This window comes from Chaetodon auriga, chromosome 23 (assembly GCF_051107435.1).
Source record: "Chaetodon auriga isolate fChaAug3 chromosome 23, fChaAug3.hap1, whole genome shotgun sequence".
Taxonomy (NCBI): domain Eukaryota; kingdom Metazoa; phylum Chordata; class Actinopteri; order Chaetodontiformes; family Chaetodontidae; genus Chaetodon; species Chaetodon auriga.
In genome coordinates, this window is record NC_135096.1 from 17,110,096 (window position 1) to 17,130,459 (window position 20,364).

At 49.6% G+C, this 20,364-nt stretch overlaps 1 protein-coding gene across 7 annotated transcripts in view; it reads left to right on the forward strand.

Moving 5' to 3' along the window:
- LOC143316252 (beta-1,3-galactosyltransferase 1-like) overlaps window positions 1-20,364 on the forward strand; it is a 97,885-nt gene that overhangs the window by 22,972 nt on the left and 54,549 nt on the right. For 2 of the 7 annotated variants that reach the window (XR_013076271.1, XM_076724115.1), the window contains exon 2: window positions 532-582. The exons of 2 other annotated variants lie outside the window; for them this stretch is intronic. The gene's annotated coding sequence lies outside the window, so the exon portion shown is untranslated. Of the gene's footprint in view, window positions 1-531; window positions 583-11,629; window positions 11,686-20,364 lie in introns of all 7 variants that reach the window. 3 more of the 7 variants (XR_013076270.1, XM_076724114.1, XM_076724113.1) reach the window with 2 other exon arrangements.

Sequence of the window (20,364 nt, forward strand, 5' to 3'; positions counted from 1 at the left end):
CCCCTCACGGCCTTTATTAGCTGCTCTGTGTGCATAAAATGAGTTTACAGACAGACGTAAGGAGAAAGGGAGGAACGTTCACGCTCGAGTGCACTCGTGCGCTCATTCTGCATCAGAGTAAGAGTTAATGTTTGGTATGTGTTCGTGTTATTTGGACTCTATCTGCACTCCACACGCCCCCCAGCCCGCCACTTCCTCATCAGCCATCAGTCTCATGAACACATGTTTAGTGTTCACTGCAGCAGCGCATCAGCCACCTGGAGGGGGAAATGCCTGGGTGGCATTTTGACATGCTGTTTGCAGCTGACAGCTTCAGGATAATCACTTCACGACTCCCATGAAATTTCCTAATAAGCCGTTCGCTGAATGTCAATCCGGCTTTACCTGCGCGAGGTGCGACGGTGTGAATTCACAGGGATTTTCTTCTCCCCCCTCCTCTCTCCTCCTCTTCTTCTTCTCTTTCCTCGCGCTCACTTCGCTCACTGATTTGACAGCTGTTGTTCTTAATTTTCTCCCTCGCTATTTCCCCAGGATCCATCTGGCGCTGCTGAGAGTGAGGGGCTGATGTGGGAGCAGTGCTCAGTGAGTCAGATGCACACACACGCACACACACACACACACACACACACACACACACACGCACACATCCACAAATCAAACACTTGCAACACACCTGGTCAAGAGTATGCTGTGTGGAAACAGGAAGCATTAAATAGTCATGTATAGGAAATAACAGGCAAATCTCTGCTGCACGGGTGAATCAATAAGCAGAAACCATATAAACAACACACTGAGCACATCCCTGCTCGCTTTCTTCTTCTGCGAGTTTGTGTGTAAGCAGAGAGCAAATAAAAGAGGGTGCGGGGCGCAACCTTCTCTGTAATTTACCTGCAAGCCGTAAGTTTTAAACAGCCTCAGCCTCAGTGGATGTAATGGGCTGAAAGCAGCTCAAAGTGGATTTGATGGTAGGTATTGACTCGTGTATGTGCACTGCAAAGCAGCCAATTATTGTGCACGTCTGGAAGACACGGCTCTCTATGTTTCTCTTCCTCTCCAGAGGTAGAAATGGAAGAAAGGCAAGCCAATTACAGTGAGTGATTTTTCTATTTGGGCTCTTCGAAACAATCAGAGCTTTCTTTTCTTTCTTTTCCAGAGTGCTTTTGGTAATGTTGTGCTGCGGGCACTTTGGTTTACGTCTGCTCTCAAGTCCGGATTATTCCTGCTCGGAATAACTGTTTTTGCTGTGCAAACTTCTGGCAGACTGTCCTCCTTCTACCCCGCAACAGACTTTTTTATGCGTGCCGCCCCTTGTTTTCTCTGTAGGTTGTGATTCTTTCATCTCAGAGGGGTTAACGACAGCTGTAATCCTATTGATCCAGAAAACTGATCCCTCCTAATCCTGTAACATGAAAGTTGGGCATTGTGATGTGCAGCGCAGTGCAGCAGCGCCAGCAGCAACGGCTTTATAAATTCTTAGCCAACGCCACGAGCCCGCCGTCAAAGCTGCTTCAGAGACGGGGAATATCCAGGACTGCACCTCATCTGAGGAGAGGCAGTTCTTTATGAATCCATTATTTGTTTCTCCTGTGGAGGAAGGCGCGTCTTTTCAACGTGCTGTTATTGTGGACTCGGCAGACGGAGAACAGAAGACGAAAGAGCATTTTGAGATGAGCCTCGGGGAGTGAGTCAGCCTGACTCCACTCGCTTGCCTTTCTTTCTGTTCCCGCTCTGCTTCTCACTTTCTCACCTTGCGTTGCGGGTTCTGACTCTCTGTCTCTAGAGTTGTGCTCCCGGTCTGCCTCACACTTATTCCACCCACCATCATCTCTCTGTCCCTCCTCTTTGTCTCTCTGTCTTGGCCTCTTATGTCTTTTCCTCTTTCTCACCTTACTGTCGCTCCGTTGAGATCTGTGCCAGGCACAGCTGTGTGTGTGATGGCGGAAAGCGTGTGGCAGCGCCCTGCCACGACCAACACTCATCCATGCCGGTTAATGACACTTGGAGGCATCCCATGGTGCACATCACCATGGTTGCCAGGCTGAGTGCCGGCTGAATCAGCGGTAAAAGTCGCACTTTGGCAGCGTTCCCGGCGCAGGGTACAGTGGAGGTGACATCAGCGGCTCTGGATGACACTGCTCTGGCAGCCTCTGCCTCCCACACTCTGTCACTATCATCGATTTTCACTGTGTACGCTCCGAGAGACGGAGCGACAGCGAGGGAGATCGGGGATTGGGAAATTTGGGAGATGAACTGGGTATACTTGCAGTGCGGTGGAAGTCGTCACGAATGAAGGAAGGGAAAAACATCTCGAGGTGTCAGTTCATGAGAAAAGCCTCCTGCTGTTGCAGTCGTCACCCCACCGTTGAGACTGTTTACAGAGCGATGCCTTTAAAGACTCTTTTTACTCAAGTGCTGACATCCTTCAGCGGGGAAATTGTTCATTTACTGCATGTTCATTTCACGGCTGTGAGCATGTGTGGACCTTTGTGGGAAAAGAAGAAAAATCCAAGTACAAGCAGGTGTAACTCACACACAGTGAGGCCATAAAAGGGTGATGTCCGAAGGCAAAAATCAGGTTTGATGTCTGATTGTTCTTGCAGCGCTCTCCACTCAGTGCTAGCGTGCAGCTTTAGCAGTAGCTTGTGGCTAAAGGAATGACCTCCGCTGCACCCGCCACACCTGGAATCAATAGAAAATTGCCCTTACTGAGTGATTTTTCTCGCTGCCGGCGTCCTGTAAAAGTGCCTTTTCACACTCCTCTGGATGATGGTTCTCTGCACAAATAGTCCAAATGTTAATGCAGCCAATCTGTTGAAGCCAAGGGAATACAGCAACCTCTCCTCAGTGTGGCACGTGCTTACTAACTTTTAAGCAAACACTTACTTGTTGTCAGCTCAGCGTCTTGTCCATTGCCGGTCGGGGGAAAAGCAATCGAGGCTCGTCAGAGTGCGTTAGCTGCTCGCTGGTTTTAACACATATTTGAAGCCATTGATTCCTCAGAACTTTTAATGGCTTTGCTCGAAGAGAAGCGATGACTTTGGAAAAGGAGTGAACGAATCCCTTTCATGGAGATGCAAGAGAGGGTTCCTAAGGCAACCACCGGCTGCGGCCTTTTGTTTGGCGAGCTGTGAGTCATGTTCGGCCCACTATTTCAACCCGCTGCAGAGCAAATTACACATCTGTGAAGCCATGTCACCTTACATGATTGGATTACACAATCTTGATGGTGCAGATAACGGCTGCGTTGGAATCAGGAGCTTACAAGCTGCTCTTGAATGTTGTTCTGCAGCCGGTGCGTGATTGAAAGTCAATGCACACGGCGTGCATGTCGGGCTGCAAACATGTTCAGTTTCATGTCACGGAAGATGAAGAAAGGCAGAAACAGAGCATGCACACACAGCAAAGTAACACTGGAAGCACAAGCAGTAATTTAACACACATTTAATGCTGTAATCTGAATCAATATGCTTCCAAAATTCAAAGTGAACTCACTGCAGAAGCTCCCTCGTGGACCTCTTTTAGCATCTTCGACGTCAAACGTTCCTTCATTATTTGTGTCACAGTAAAGCTCCTTGCTGACACATTGTTGGCAGTTGTATTAATATTTTAGAATATTTTCAGGTTCCCTAATAGGACTGCTAACGCTGTCACATCTGCCGTGTTTTCATCTGCTGATGTTCAGCAGCAGGACTTCCAGCTCGGCGGCGTGAAATAACATTTAATAAATAAAACTCAAATGGAGAAGAACAGCCTTGATCAAGCTAACGATCGGATCTCGCCAACGTGTGCCTCCTCGTGATCGGCCGGCATTTATCGAGTTGAACTGAGCAGCTCATGACGAGGTTGTGCTGTTTGATTAATCCGCCTTCGAACTCTCATACGAGCAGAGAAAAGAAGTACGAGAGAGCACAAAGATGTTCTTGAACGCGTCTCATTGTACCTGGGTCGCTCTTATGTTGGTTGGAGGCTGACGAAAATGAAAACTGTTTTTCTTCTTGTAAATGTAATGATTGTCCTGACGCCACACACTCGATTCAGGCATTTTCTGCACTCCCAAACTGTTATATAAGGCCTCTCCCCTCGCACGTGTGACCCGTGTCAGCGATGCACAGTGTGCCGGTTACACGCCTCGTCCTTGCTTGCAACATTAACCTCCACGAGTTCGCCCTGCGGCAGTGAAGGAACCAATCAACTCGCATGCTTTGTCAACCCCCACTGTCTCCCTCTGAGACTGTGACACAAAGAAATTAACGGCCTGCATATTCATCACTGTTACTAGCGAGGAGACTACAAATTTAATTGAATATGCAGCAGCACGAGGGATTGAAGTGGAGCCCGGCTCGCTGGGCCAGCCGCTGGATCTCTTCATGGGAAGATAAGAAACGCCGGGCTGCAGAGATGACACGCGTGAGTCCCACAACCAGTCCAGCTGTTCTTGTAATAAGTGAAATACTGCTCCAAGATCTGTGGAGTGATGATAAACAAGGAGGTCGGGGCGCGTAGTGCAAATAACAAGGCCGGGCTTTGAGCGAAACGCGCCCCTCTGGGCCTGATTGATTGGCCATATCAGCGCTGACAGCTGAATAAATAAACAGAAAAGGCAGAGAAATGACGTGTTGACCTATTTGTTATGCGCGTTTAATGCGTGAACCTGATCAATGCGAGCGCGGCGCCTTGTTCTCTGCGCCTGTACGCCGCGCTGTCTGTGCCTCAGCGTGGTGATTGGAACAATTAGCGCTGAGGAATGAGCCCTCAGTGCGGTTGACTGAAAGAAAAAGCGGGCTCTGATTAACCAGAGAGGGCTGAGGGGCGAGGAGGCGGCGGCGTGGCTGAGGCGAGACTTTGGGTGGCGGCGAGCTCCTCCCGGGGCTGCAGCCACCTTCGTGAAGCGCCGGGACAGACCGAGCCCTCAGAACTCCTGTCAGCAGAGGGGAGAGGGAGGATGATGGGAGGCAAAGAAAGGAGGAGGAGCAGAGGCGCCTCACAGAGATCAAAGGCGCACTCATCAAGGGGCTTGTCTCTCCTTTCCTTTGACAGGGGCAAAGAGGTGGGGAGGGGGGAAGGGTGGGGGCACTTCCATGAAAGCTCAATGGCGATGACAACTGTTGGCTGAGGCTGCAGAGGCGAGCGTAATCCTTACCTGTAGCTCCATCTGTGCGAGCTCAGCCCGAACATTTATTTCCTTTGCACTCTGCCTGAAAGCTTTATGTGTTTGTAATGTAGCAGCGTACGTACAGAGCACACGCTCTTCGCCCTCGGCTAAAGCGCCGCTGCAATTATTTTTTCATGCGCGTTCCAGAGAGTAGTTTGATAATGACGTTTGAGTTTCAGTTGTGAGACGTCTTTTTCTGTTACCTGAGCCCCATGACCTGCCGGCGGGTTTGAAAGGCACGCTTTCCTTTAAAAAAAGAAATGTTTGTTTTATGGCATCATGACTGTTATACTGCACAACAGACATTCTGGAGTTCTCCCTCCGTCTAGCCGTGATTGTGCTGTTTCCATAGAGCTGCAGGATGTGCATGTTGCAGTGGAAAACAAGCCCACAGTGAGTGAGAACGCCCAGAAACTTCTTGGTTTAAAGAAGCAGGAGTGCCGTGCTGTTGGTTCCAGGGGCTTGGTCTAATTACTGGTGTCTGAGGTGGCAGTCGAGGGTGATGCTGCAGGTGAGAAACGTATTTCTCGTCTTTGCTGGTGCATCATTTGTACACATCAGTGGTCTGTGTCGTGCTTAAACCTGCCATGTCACCGCCGTCTGTGCGCCTCATGTATTCCCAGCAGCTCTTTACATTCAGCGGCCACACGCCAAAATCACTTAATTCTTCCGTTTCTGAATATTCACTAATTGGTTTTATTTGTCTGAGTTTCCTGAAACTTGAGGGCGCGTCTCACCGCTTCATTACCGTGCAATATTTCCACAATTTACACCCATCAACCCAGGTTTGACGGGGGGCTCGTAATTTGTTTGCTCACTCATGTGTCACATGCAATATGTCAGACTCCGCTGATCTCGTTTTGACTAAACCCGAGGAAAAGATGCGTCTCACAGCTGCACCCGGCTGTCAGGATTACCCTGATTGGCCCTGGGCCGGAATCAATGTGTCCCATTTGTTATTTTTCAGCACAGGCTGAAGCATATTAGTTAATAATCCTGTTGCATGGGGAGAAGGTGGGGGTGGGCCACTTACCTGCTGAAAGGCACAGTGACGATGACACACTTCCACGCTAAAGAAAGCCTGGAGAGCGTCTCTCTCATTAAGCATAATCATAATGAACTGAGAGGTTACAGAGGCGATCCAGGAAGATGTGACCTACTTCTCCCCCCTGAGCGCAGCTGCTCTCAGCGCTGAAGGCAGCGGAGGAACAGGAGGAGGACACGGCGCAGTTTGACACGCAGGACGCGCCGTCTTCCTTGATTTACTCTGCGTCAGCAGCTTGAAAAACAGGCAACGACTGAAGGAGGCTGTCCGCTGGATAGAAGATGTAAATGGCAGCATAAAGTGGATGTTTTATGAATATTGTCGATGGCTGTTGAGCACGGCTTCATCCGGCTCGTCTCCTGTGTAAATCTCTGTTCTGTGACTTTCTTCAGCCGGGGACGTGAGGACGGGAGGAAAGCGCTCCTTCAGCGTCTCCGCGGGCTCTCCAGCACACGGCTGTTATCAACATCTGAGCATAATTGACAATACTTGGAGGAGACTTTGAGAAAGAAAGCGCGCTGCCAGTCATAAGTTTTCAAGCCCTTTGATAAGGTTTCAGTAGCTGCTTTGAGATTTAGCGCCGCGGCGGCCGTTTGTGCCGCTTCCTCTGTGAGACTCACGACTTTTAACCGTCACTCTGACATTTGCCTTCGATGAACTAAATCTTTGTGTTCAAGGACTTAATTGACAAGATCTCAGATTCTAATGGGACCCTTAATTAGGCCTTTAAAAACTGCATGTGCATCGAGAAGGTCAACCAATTAAGCCTATAGTTATGTTAAAAACCCCCAGTCTGAGGCAAGGATACCGTGTGTTGTCTGCTCCAGGTGCATAATTAGAGTAATCAAGATCTAGGCCATATCCAATTAGATCTGGGTCATTTCCATTAAAATAAAAAGTCACAAGCAGCACTTAATGCACCGTTCATAATACAGCGCTCTTAACATGATGCTAACAGCCTGAATAAAGACCAAACCTGTCAGCTTCGCTCAAAACCTGCATGAATTTAAAGAGTAACTTCGCACTAAATACACTTCTTTGAGCTTGTAAATCACTCGTACAGTTACTTTAATACACCAGCTATTGATTCTGGACCTCATCCTCCATTTTTCACCTATTTCCAGAGTCCATCCAGTAATTCTGTCCTCTCCACCCCCCTAATAAATCTGTTACGTACCCTGGGACACCCTGCTCAGCCCTTGTACACCCCTCCCCCAGTATATAAACACAGCAATCAGCACTAATACCACCTCTGCTGTAAGCTAGTAGTTTAGAGGGTTGATCTCTCCACCTCCGCCTCCACCCACACACCATCTACCATTGCTGAGGCCTCGCTAAGCTAACACTAAGCTCGTTCAAACGGCTCTGACACGTCGCCTTCGCCGTCAGTCGAGGGCCTGAAGGCGCTGTCGCTCCTCCCAAAAGATGAAAAAATCATTAAAACGAGACTTACATGTGTAACTGTGGTCTTGATAAGATGTCTTATACATCCATTAAATCTGCAGACAGAGGAACACTGGGGGAGCGATCAGATGGGGGGTGGGAGCAGAGGTTACGTTAGACTGTCCATCATTTGACGGACAGGGTCGTAAACGTTTGTCAACGATGAGACAAAACGAAAAAACAAGTCGGGGGGGGGGGGGTGTGTGTGACCTTGACTTCCATCCCTGTGATGAAGTGAATGCACCGAGCAGCAGTGGCTCAGGGTGTCTGCACCACCTGCAAAATTGAAATGAGGCCAGAAGAAAAATCGAACGTGGTTTCCATATCCGCCGCACGTCGGCGCCGACTTCGTCAACAACGCTAACAGCAGCTGACAGGAAGTCCTGAGGACGCCTTGGAGCTGAAAGTTAATTATCTCATTCTCCCCGGCGGGTATCTGAGGATCTGACGGTATCTGTTTCAACCTTTCAGACCACACAAAGACGCACTTTGATTTGTGACACCCCGCGCCCCCCAGTCAGCCGCCCTGATCGGCGCTCAGCGTCAATAGGACGTCGAGATGAACGCCAGCGGAGACAGATGTGTCGATTAGATCACTACTGGAAAGAAACAGTGATCCATGAAAACCCCGACGAAGCCACTGCGTCGTTCCCTCCGTCGCCTCTTTGAAGCCGTATTCAGTCATTTTGTGACTTCATTTCCCTTTGAAGGGCAGCGGTTTATGGCCGTGAATCATGTCTGCTGTAATCACCGTGTCTCCATTAAGACGGACTGAAATTTGATTGGCAACTCGCTCTGAAAGGTCAGAGGAACCCTGCAGTACTGGAGGATTTGTGGATTCAGCTGCAGCCTGTATCTCCCCCTGTAATGAGTTTGACCTCGCCAACCTGGAATCACGACACCCAGACGAAACTCCTGTTTGAAGTTTGCAAAAATGTACGTTGCTTGTTTTACCATCCGTTTGAAATGGGAGCCGCAGAGACGGATCAAAGCCGGCTTGCACTCTTTGTCTGAAGGTGATCAAAACCACCCACAGTGATGTTAGAGGGACGGCGATTGTGAAAATAAAAAATAAAAAGGCATTAATTATGTTTGTGGTCTCGCCGTTAGCTGCAGAAATGTCACCAATTGCTGCTAATTGTGTTGTTTTTCTTCTTGGGACGCCGGGTTGGAGAAGCAGGCCTTCGTCTGGCGGCGGGCGTCTCCTCCCGCGTGGTATCGTCACTCATCGGGCTCATTATCGTTACAGGTGAAGCGTGTGTGTTTGGCCCGTGTTTTAGCGTAAAAAGTCCAGGTTTGAGCGCAGGGCAGGAGGCAGCTGGTGTCTGAGTCGTGTGAAGTTTAGCAGCAGGTGAGTTTCGTCTCGCTGATGGCGCTTTGATTTTTGACCTGCACCACCGATCCCACTCCCATCAGCTGCCTTTGTACTCTGTGTTTTGTCCTAATTAGCAATTGTTAGCATACTAACAAGCTAAACTACAATGGTAAACATTACAGCAGCCTCACAGAGCCTCTCAGTCTTGTTAGCTGGAACATCAGACATGAAAGAAAGTCCATCCTGGGTCGAGCTGCTCGTCCCTTTAAAGTGAGTCATGGACGTGATGATAGAAGAAGAAAATTTCTGTTGTGATTCAGCTTGAAGCTTCAAGCCTGGGACCACAGCTGGACTGGAAACGCACCTTCACCCTCCCAGTCGTCACTTTAATAACAGAAACGCTCGAAATTAGAAGTGGGGAAAAAGGGTTTGCAAAGCACATTTTTATTGGGCTCTTATGGTAATTTCCACGGCGAGCGCTCGCAGACAAAACACACGAGGTGTATATTCGGGTGGAAAAACAAGCTCATCACTCATCACGATCTTAGAAATGATTTCCACAACAGAGAAACGGAGCGTGCTTCTGCTCCCGAAAGGGGAGAGAGATACAAACTCTAATGACTGTTGGCAGAGGAAGCTGAAGGTGGATCTGCTTTCCCTTTATTTTTCCTCGTTGGTGAATAATTAAGACCTATTGTTATTTCTCGGTCACCCGCTGTAATGATGGCAATAATTCATATTATGCTGATTAGCGCGGTGACGGGGGGGCGTAATGCATTCCAAACGGCTGCCTTTTTTTTCCCCACTGTCAGAAAAATGATGTTAATGGCGAACAGAGGCATTTTTCCACAATGAGGTAAATGTGTGAGAGAAACGTCTGAATTAGCCTCCATGGCGAGGCGGCCACCAAAGCATGTTTGTAAAGCACTAATAAGTATTTCTCTGCATCTGTATACTCCATTTGCAGGGTGATTGCTCATCAGCCGCCTCCCCCCGGTGTTTGTGCGTGGGCTGTTCTAAGCGGTCCTGTCGTGGCGTTGTAACCTGCGAGCCGCGTTGGCGCGTGAGCGGCTTGTTAATGGAGGCCTGTGATTACTCCCGAGCTGAGCTGACAGCTCGAGGTATGTAAGCGCCGATCGGGTAACTGACTCCACGCCACGGCCGAGACACGCCGCTCAAGTCCGAGGCCAGGAAGTTCTTCCCAATTACCCAGCGCGCACTGCTCTCGGCCTGTCAGAGGAGCGGTGACGAGGCTCCATCCTGACGTGTCGCGGCGTTTCCTCTCTCTCTTAACTGCTGAGACGCCTCGGCGGCTGTGGCCGAGCTGAAGCGATTAGTCCGCTCATTGATTGGTCCATCAGGAGAAAATCAATAAGCAGCTCCTTCGCTAATTGATTTAACAGTTGAATTCCGCATCATTGTAAACAAAATACCTTCAGGATCACTCGCAAGATGTCACCTTGAGACACACAGTAAGAGAAATCATCAGTTGCAACCTTAATTATGGGATGGATTAGCATGAGGGTCATGGTCCGCGGAGGATGAAGCCCACTGACTCGACAGCCGTTTGAATGGCGGCAAATGATCAGTCGATGGACGGTTAATCAGTTCATCGCTTCAGCTGTTTTCGTCAAATATTCACCAGCTTCAGCCTCTCAATCATGAGGATTTGCTGCCTGTCTGTTTCAGATTTGAAGGTTTTGGTGTTGATGGGCGCCGTCGCTGCTTTTTTTCTTCATTTCAGAGACTAAACAGTTCATCAGTTGAGAGAACAATCAAACAGTTGCAGCCTTTCTGCGGTCTGAATCCTTCATGTGACATTAATCTGCTTCAGCGTTCAGCCCCACGATGCAATGCATCACATTCTACAGATCCTACAGCTGAGACATGAGCGATCTCAGCCCGCCTTCGTCCCAGGAGACGAGACGACGGCGTGGTCGAGCCCAGTCTGGAGTGTCAACCTGAAATATTTCCTTCTGGGATATTTTAATTAGACTTCGGCGTGATTATGCGCCGTCCTCGGAGGTGAAAGGAAAGCCGAAAATGTTTAGAAATTGGCCGTGTGCGGGCGCAGCGTCTGCCACGGAGGCACACTAATCAAGCGAAAAACTCAATTTGATATGAGAGAATTTCATTTGACCTTTTCTGGCCGTAAGTGGGTCTTGAATGATAAGTTCTCATAAAAGAGCATACATCAATAGACTCCTCCGCCGTCTCCGCCTGTTTGTTGCCGTAGTTAGGAGGTAGCAGCGGTGGCTGCAGCATACTGATGAGCCATCCTCTGATTACACTTAAAACTTCCCTCATGGTCTGTGTCAAGATCGATTTGAGCTGAGCCGAGCCTCTATGCAGTTTTTATGGAGTAAACCATACGGTCGGTGTGCGCGCCGCGTGAGGATGCACGACGCTGATTCATTGTTTCATTCTCTGACAGAATGGGTTCAGCTTTCAGCCGAACTGAGTGAGGATTTATTTATGTTAAAGGGATTCTCTCTCCTTAATGATATTTGAGCCTCAATAAAACATTCGCATTTGAAAAGTTCAATTGTTTTTCAGGCTGCACCTTCGCGCTATCGTCTCATCTCCTCCTTTCCTTTTCCAATATCCTGTCTTTCTTGAAGCCTCGTATCAGCTCTCCTGACCCGGCTCTGTCTTTTTTTTTTATTCCTGGCAGAGATGGTGTGAAGAGACGGAGCCCATATTGCCTTGGACGAGAGCCAGCTGTGTCAGGTACGGCATGCTACACTGACCTCAGCTCCCCGTCCGTTTGTCAAATAGCTGCTCAGTCAGGGATGTAGCCTATTTCTGGTTTTAAAAGGCCTTTCATAATAGGTAGACACAGCGCTCCTGTATTTCACAGAGCTTTATCTGCTGCAAAGAAAAAGAGCCGGAGAACTGAAACAGAAGCCTGGAATAAAAGTTATTGTTGCCTCTGAGGTTCACTGCTTCAATCTTGCTGTTTAATGAAGCAGAGGCTTTATCACCCTCGCATGCATTTAAGTCCTCTGGGTTCGCTTTGTCATCAAAGGGAATTACTAAGTTCATTATTGAAGAGAAAATACGCCGCGCGGTGGAGCTTTCGCGGAGAGGTCGGCCAGTCGACCGCCAGCGTGGTGCAGCGGTGAAGCAGCGTGGAAACACTTTACCGGAGCAGACGGCAACGATAAACAGAATTTAGAGTGTTTAGAGGAGGAGGGACTCCCGCTAACCCTGCGAGGAAGCAGCCGCGTTGTTACTCTGCTCAGCTGCTGTTACGGCGGCGGTTCATATCCTGAAGGTGGCGTCTCTCAGCCTGGTCCTGTGTTATATTAAACAGCTCCGCAGGTCTCCATCAAGGCTTTCTGCCTTTGCTTTGAATTCTGAATGTTCATGCCTGGACTGAATGAAAGCCTCTTCTAACTCACGACCTTGATCGCGCCTGTTTTACTCAGTATGGACTGCACCGCGTGCTCTCTGATGCCTGCTGTCGTTCGCGTGAATGATGCACAGCTCACGGCGTAATTATCGCAAGTCTTGATGGGCCCAACCCCGAGTCGGGCGAGAAGACATGATGTTCAGTCTAATTGGGTCGAGTGGAGTCCTGTTGCATCGCTGTGGGTCTCGGTCTGTGTGTCAACATTTGTAAAACATGAGCGGGCCGGCTGTTTGCTGTGATCATGTGGAGCATCGTAATCATCAGAGGAGAGAACTGGAGCGTCGAGTGCAGGAGAACGACACGTTCTGCTCCCTTTATGACCGCGGCTGCTGCTTGATTGATGGCGCATTACGCTGCTGCTAATGTCGGTCTTACTGCACTCAGGTCTCCTCAGATCAGGCCTCAAAATAAAATACTCCATCGATCACGGATCAGCTTTCCACAGCTGGTCCCAGAGGCTGGACGACCTCTCAGCTGACCTCTGATCTAATGAGACGCAGCCGGGTGTTTGTGATGAGGCTGAGGCAGCTCCGCCTGCTCTTCCTCCTCCCCCTGCGTCTTCACGTCTCAGCGGCCTGCCAGAGTCCATGATAGCCCGCAGAGACACAGACAGTTAGCATACATATGTCAGATGCTCCATGCGAGCTAAAGTTCAAACCCCCTCATATGTGCGCTCCCTCGGCGCCGCAGGCAGGACCCCCGTGAAAAGGTCACCCCTCACACTGAGTAAATGAAGGAAATTGCCTGCTTTGGCTCCATCTCACCATATTGTTTTTAGCCACTGCTGAGCATTAGTGACTGCTGCTCACTCCCACTCACCTAATCACCGCTCAGCATGGCGAATTAATACCTGAATCATATTACCAATCTGCATATCATTTACATTTTCCTGCCTTATTTGAGCGTGATGTCATTTTTAATGGCAGCCGCTCTGCAGCCAGACGCATTGTGTTTTCCAGCTGTTTTGTGATATTCAAAGCAGAAATTCCAGTTTCTGAGCTGAAATTATGTGCAGCAGCAGCAGTAACCTAATTGAAATACAAGAGACTTTGAGTGAGGACGAGGCCCATCTGGCTTCAGTGCGTGATGCTCGACTTCTCAGTGGCTGCAGTGGAATAAAGCGAAACTGGGCTTCAAAGCTGCGTCTAATCACACACGACAAATGGGTGGCTGAAACTTCCGCCCCACACAAGTCGCCAGTGTGTAACGTGAATCTGTAATCTGAACGCACGGGCGATCGGTGCATAACCTCGTGATGAAATATTTAGCGAGGAGGACGGAGCGCGTCGATGGGCCCTGGGGAGGAACAGTCAGTATCTAAGAGGAGACTCAGCTCTCTTTGAACTGCTGCCTCTACTCCCCAGACCAGGACTCTGGGAGTTACTGTGAATTCTATATGAACATGTACAAACAGTTAAGAGGATGTCCATTTTGCAGCACTTTATCTCGTCTTTTCATTTAGAAAACTCGTCCACCCTGGAGATCGTTTTTCGGAGGATTTGGTTTCTTTTTCTCTCGTTCGGTCGGTGCAGAAAAGATGGAGTTAACGCGCTGTTGTAGATCTACAAGCAGCCCTCTGATCCACGTGTAAGAGTGTGAAGCTCGCATCATTCACGTCCTTTGTGAGGATTATGTCTTTGTGTTGCTGCTACAAGGGTTCATCTTAACGTGCAGATTTTAGATTACGCTCTAATCTCAGCGTCAAACTTTTCTTGTTTACATCTGGACCAAACTCTTCATATTGCCTTTGATTTCATCATAATGCTGCATATCAACCCAGTATGAGTTTCAGTAATAGATGGATTCAATGCTCACCCGGTCCAAGTATTAGTCTGCCGCCGCAGTGACGGGCTAATTGAACAGTACGCGCTGGAGATCCAGCTGCAGGCCTCATTTGCATAGCTTCATCATAATTTATCAAAGACACCTCAGCGGGCATTTCATCATGTCTCAAGACCAATTTCTCCATCTTTTTCCCTATGAATACATTACAGCACCGACTCATACATCTTCCCCCCGCTGTCCTCGCCCCCTCTGAGTGAAACGTGGACGCCGGCTGCAGTTGGTCATGCGTGGTTTCCCGTGCGCCGAGATATCTGCCTGGGCGCTGGCCAACGGTGGTGAGATATCAGGGAGCACAATGCTTAATACAGTGGTGAAGAAGCCTCTGAGATTAAAGCCTGTCCTGTCCTGGCGCGGCGGTGGCGGTGGTAACTCATTAGTCGATTTCGCTGATCAATCACGGCTGAATTATTGCGGGTCATTAGGAACGTAAACCTTGAATGCTGGCCTCAGGGGGAAATCCATTTTGGCGCAGTGGGAGGCGAAGAGGGCTTGATGAGTGGGAAAGGGTGTGTGTGTGTGTGTGTGTGTGTGTGTGCGTCCCTCAGACTGCATGAACTCAACTCAACGACTTTGATCGTAAATGAAAATGGTAATTTATCCCCTAAGATAGCAGATAAAACATCCCTTGTTTCCTTCTATACGGCCTCAACAATGGCAGCTACTGTGCTTACATTAAAGCTGCTGGTGAGCTGCTGGCAGATTCACACACACACACACACACACACACACACACACACACACACACGCAGACAGACGGACTGCACTGTTTCGATGCAATGATAAAACTATTAGGGCTTTATTGCGTGGCTGCCTCCCTCAGTGACTGGCATCGTTTGGCATTATTCCATTTGAGAGTGTCTGTTTGTGATTATGGCACAGGAACAACAATAAGGCCTCTTAAAGTGTCTTCAGATCAATGAAGTGAGTCTTTTATAAGCTTTCCAAACATCACAGTGGGAAAGGGCAATCTCTGAAGATTATCCTTGTCAGATTAAATGAAACCGTGGTGGGGTTTCAGTCGGAGAGCCGTTCCCAACAATAACACCTCACCGCTTTGAAAACAGAGGACTGTGGATGCACCTCGCAGGTTTCCTTTGGATTTATAATGTGTGGCTGAGTTCAAATAAGTGCTCTGCAGGATGAGAGGTTATTCGTCTTGGCTGACAAGCGAGCGCAGCGGCCCCCGTGCACGACCTGCCGCGCTCGCTCTCTCTCTATCTGCGGATGTACAAGATTTCAGATCATATCAGGGATCGACCGGGCGCTGAGGTCGAGCTGCAAATGCAAATGAGGCTTTCATTTAACGTGCTGATGGGTGGAGGCCGCTCTGATCGCGTCAGCTGAACTGCCGGCCACCCAGCGCAACCATCAATCGGCCCGTGTCATTCAGGGGAGGGGGTCAGGACCTATGGAGGCATTATGGTGTGACTACATGCAGCTGTGCCCTTATTTATCAGGAAATATAACCAGAGTGACGCTGACGCACCAGAGTACGAATGAAGGGAGAATAAACAAACAGGAGCTCGCTGACGGCGTCCTGCTGACCTTTATCTCACTAATGTTCAGCTTGGATCTGTTTTTATTAGCTGCTCTCGTTGTTAAAGATTGCTAGAGGCTGTTTTTGGGGGGGGGGGGCATGAACTTTTTTGGCTTCAGAAGGGGGCCGTGCCAGAGTCAGTGAGCACAGTTGTGCTTTTGTCTTTGTGGGCTGCTGGTGAAGCTGCACGTTGCTTCAGCTCATGTTGTGTGGAGGCGGAGGCGATGCTTGTATTTTTAGTCCAATGTCAGAAAGATTTTAGCCGTTTGAACAAGTTGAACACACAAGAAAGACCGCGGAGCATGAAAGCAACCGCCGGCCTCTGGCTGGAGAGCACACGCGCTCCTCTGTCCCAGTGTGTCGGGCATGTAAAGGACTCTGTCTGAGCGCCGTCCTTACACCTATCAGTGGGATCAACCGCTGCACTTCAGCGAGCCGTGCGGAGGTGATCCACCTCATCTCAGGCGCTGCGTCACTGCAGCCTTTCACCTCTGACCGCCTGGACGAGCCGTGCGACTCCCGCAGAGGTCGACCGACGGTCACTTCCTGTTTACCAGGTCAAAATGTGTTGTTTTTGTCTGGTGGTGACACAGATCCACTCGAGCTGAGGGCTCCGCCGTCCTCGCCAGTCAGAGCATCTCTTGACAAATGAAGGTTTCATTTAAAGTGAAGGTCGCGAGCTGCTTTTGTTTTGAAATCACCCGAGTGTATCCCCCCCCCCCCCCCCCCCACGAGCTGTATTTCACTTTGCTGCTAATTTAAAGTTTTTGGCTGACACATCCTTGTGAGGAGTCCATAAGCAGTCAGTCACCAGCGTGAGCTGTCTGCAGTCTTTAACTGCTTCTGCTTTGTAGGAGCGTCAACACACTTTAATAGACACCAAACCGCTGGAGTAAAATCCAGGTTTTGTTTACTTGTTTCCTCCCTCAACCCCAGTGTGCTTCGGCTGAAACCCCCTCCTCACGCACCGTCTGACGGCGCCATCAAACGAGCACGCCCACGTCACGCAGCAGTCAGGTGTGTGGAGATGATGAAGGCAGGATTTGAGCAAATACAGAGGAAGTCAAATGACTGCCTTCAAGGAAAGATCGTTCAACAGTTGGCCCGTGTTTGACTGATGGCCACGTCTCGCCTCTCTCAAAGACGCCACGGCTTTCACCTGTGTCTGACAGGGTGCTGCAGGTGTTGAGAAGTCTGAAACAGTGTTTCCTCAAAGGCAATAAGAAGCCTTACATTTAGTTTCCTCCCGCCGGGATGTGACTGTGATGCTGTTGGGTGCTGTTGTTGCACACCTTTAAAGTAAAAATGGGATTGTTGTGACAGAGGATTGTGCTGCAGGAGGCTTTCCATTCCCGTCCTCCTGTGGCGTTTCAGCCGGCGCCGTCACACCTGTGGTTAACGCCGTCTCTGCTGCTGGTCACAGTAGCCGGGAGGCTCATCTTATGATGGGATGCTTGCAAAAAGTGAATTTAAATGAATAGTTTCCATTGCTTAGAGGACCAGTGTGTGGGAGATAGTGGCATCCAGGGGTGAGATGCCGCCTGCGACTGACTGAATGTCCCTCGCCTTGTTTAAACGGACACTCCTGGTCCCCCCGTGCACAAACCCTCATGCTTTTAATAATCTGATCTCCCAAAGGGAACGAACCCTTTTGGTTTTGAACATGTTCTGCTCTTCCTCCGAGCGCTGGCCGGGCTTGGTAACAGCATGTTGTTTGTCGCTGCATTGTGGCTTTAAACGAACCCTGAAGCCTCGAGGGGCCCCTCGCTTGGCGCTCAGCTACTCCACTGATCTTGTTTATGCGGCTTGCCGGACGATGTTTGAAGCTGACCATTGATGACAAGGTATCAAGGTGAAAGAGCCGGAAAATGTAAATGTCATTGCACAGAGAGACGTGCAGGCGCAGCGACGCACCTTCAGCGAGCAGCCGCTGCATTTTTCCTCCTCTGCTCCTCGGCCGTGGTAAATCTCCTCGGCCCACTCCTGCTTTAGCCGTTTACCCCCTGCGTCTCTCTCACGCTCCCTACACTTTCCATTTCTTGGAGGTGTTTTCACACGCGTGCACGAACACACACACACACACACACACACGTCTCTTTGAACAGTGGTGTTTGATGTTAGAAATGAGCCAGTGTGTGTGGACTGCAGGCTTTCTCCTCGCCCAAATCCTTTAGTCTTTGTACATTCAGTGAGCGATTGTATACTCTTAACCATGCATGACTTTGATAGAGCTGAACTCGGCGTAGATGAATAGGCCCTCCCTCTGCACGCTGACAGCACACTTCATAAGGGGCCTTTTATGCACTGCGGTTCCTTTACTCCGATGTGGGGGCTCGGACTTTGGCACAGTAGTGTTTTGATGCCGCATAGAATTAGAACTGGGTTCAAAAGGCAATATTTTCTGAGGCCATTCATCACATCTGCCTTCATCAACTAGGTCATTTTTCATTTTTCCACAGTTTTTTGTGAGGGACGGGAAGAGAGAAAGCAAAAGGGAAGCAAGAGAATAGACCAGCGTGAGGAGGGAAGCGAGGTAAAAGATGAAAGGAGCCACACAGAAAGGGAAATTGCAGTATATATGGAGGATTGAGTGTTGCGTTTGTCTCCTCGTCCGCGCTTCTCCCACCATGCTCATCCGTGAGTTTCAGTTTCACCGCTCCGTCTTTGTAAACATGTTGACATTCGCTTTCACATTTCGGAACATTTCTGTTGTGCTGCCTCAACTGAAGTGGAAAAGACAGCCGAAACTTTCAAAGTTCTGCCCAAAACTATTTCTCTGGACGTAAGCACTCACCGCACATGCTTACTCTCCACTCCTATCCGTGGGAGTGCAGGCTTTGTAGCCGTCTCTGGTGGCTCCAAGTGGGTTGCATAGCATACTAAGTACTTTGTGTCGGTGGTATGTTATGTAAAAGTATTTCTAGGGCTAATTTCAGTTAAAAAGGGCACAGCTGTGGGCTGCGGTAGCCGTGTGCTTGCATGCTTTTAGCTGAAGTGACATCTCTTCTTGCCGTGCAAACTGGAAATAGGTTAAAAAAGCTGAAAATATCAAGCTCACACTGATCACAGAGTCCTGTCCAAATCGTGGATTTGCCAGTGTTTGCAAATGATGAGCCAATTCGTTCATGGCCAGTTAGCTGCTATCAAGAGCCCAAGATGCCCCTTTTTAACCAGCCTAAAACGGAGTATTATAGCATCAGTATTCCCGCTTCAGTGCTGAACCTGTGCTGAGGTTTAGCCACTTAGCAGAGCTCAGAGCAGCTTCGCCATCCAGAATATTGGATTACTCTGCAAAACTGCAGTTAAAAATATCTGTACACGGCAACCACAGGTCTACTATACAGGTCAGGCTGTCACTGTGAACTGTGTGTACGAGGTTCCAGCGGTGCGTGGAAGTACAAAGGAGTGAATATTTTATAGGTAATGTAATAATTTATGTGCATGCTGTGGATTATGCACCGTATATGCAGGCTGATATAAACATCCTGCTTGGATTTAAATTTAGCGCGACGTGTAAATCACACACAGCACCATGAGTCAACCCCCAGAATTGGTGTATGTGATTCTTGACCTGGACAGCTGTTGGGCTGAGCTGTCGGGGCTGTCGGGGCTGTCGGGGCTGGTGTAACCAGCACCTGATGGATGGATCGTGCTTAATTCACCGGCAGTGAAACTCACCTGTCACAGTTAGAGTACAATAGCTCAACCTGAACATATCGTTCATAGGAGCGCGATGTCCTCCTCCTGTGTGTCCTCTTCCTTTGTGTCCTCCTCCTGTGTGTCCTCCTCCTGTGTGTCCTCCTGTGCGTCCTCTTCCTGTGCATCCTCCTCCTTTGTGTCCTCCTCCTGTGCGTCCTCCTCCTGTGTGTCCTCTTCCTGTGCATCCTCCTCCTTTGTGTCCTCTTCCTGTGTGTCCTCCTCCTGTGTGTCCTCTTCCTGTGTGTCCTCCTCCTGTGCGTCCTCCTCCTGTGTGTCCTTCTCCTTTGTGTCCTCTTCCTGTGCGTCCTCCTCCTGTGTGTCCTTCTCCTTTGTGTCCTCTTCCTGTGCGTCCTCCTCCTGTGTGTCCTCCTCCTGTGCGTCCTCCTCCTGTGTGTCCTCTTCCTGTGCGTCCTCCTCCTGTGCGTCCTCCTCCTGTGTGTCCTCCTCCTGTGTGTCCTCCTCCTGTCTGCATCTGCAGGACTGTGTTTCAGAAAGGCAGCCATTTGTTTTGTGTTTGTGAGCAGGCAGAAAAGAGAGGAGTTCAAGGACTCAACAAGGACTCAGGTCCCCGCGGGCCCCCCCACAGAGACAATGATGACTCTCCTCCCACCCCCGCGCACCCATCCACCCACCCACCCACCTCCTTCCTGTCCTCCATTTTGACACTGAGCAACGAGGCCCGCTCTGACCTTGCAGCGACTTGCAAATGTGCACCTAGCTGCTCCTCTCGCAGCTACCAGGAGGAGAAACGCCTGCAGCTGACGGAGCAACACTGGAACATGCACAGACGCACACACACACACACACATCTGCAGAGGGGTGCTTTTTCTAGGTCCCTGCTCTCCCCACGGAGCTCCCTATCATCACAAGGTCCAGCAGTCAACATAACCCCTCGACAGCTCTGCCATCCAGC